Here is a 433-nt window from a genome sequence, read left to right on the forward strand (position 1 = left end):
ATAATAAATAAATATATATATATATATATATATATATATATATATATTATATATATATATATATATAAATATATATTTACAATATTCAGGTTTCTTCTTTTGACACCTAATTCGCAGGTTTCTTTTTTTGACACCTAATTCGCATCAAAGTTCAATTTTACAACACCAAAGTTAATTTTTACAACGTCAAAGTTCATCTTGACAAAGTCAATATTTCCCTATATATTCAGCAAGGAGCACTGATGATGATTCATTCGGAATCGAAATATGGCCTTATTTGCAGCATGAATTCGAAAAATAAGTTTATTTTGAATTTTAATAAACTAAATGTTCACCAAAACACTTTAGTGAGAAAAATCGAAAAAACGAAATACATACATATTAACCCCAAACATTAGGTAGAAATTTTAGAATATTGTTAAAATTATGGTCT

This window comes from Helobdella robusta (genome assembly GCF_000326865.2).
Source record: "Helobdella robusta unplaced genomic scaffold HELROscaffold_1, whole genome shotgun sequence".
In the NCBI taxonomy this organism is placed as follows: domain Eukaryota; kingdom Metazoa; phylum Annelida; class Clitellata; order Rhynchobdellida; family Glossiphoniidae; genus Helobdella; species Helobdella robusta.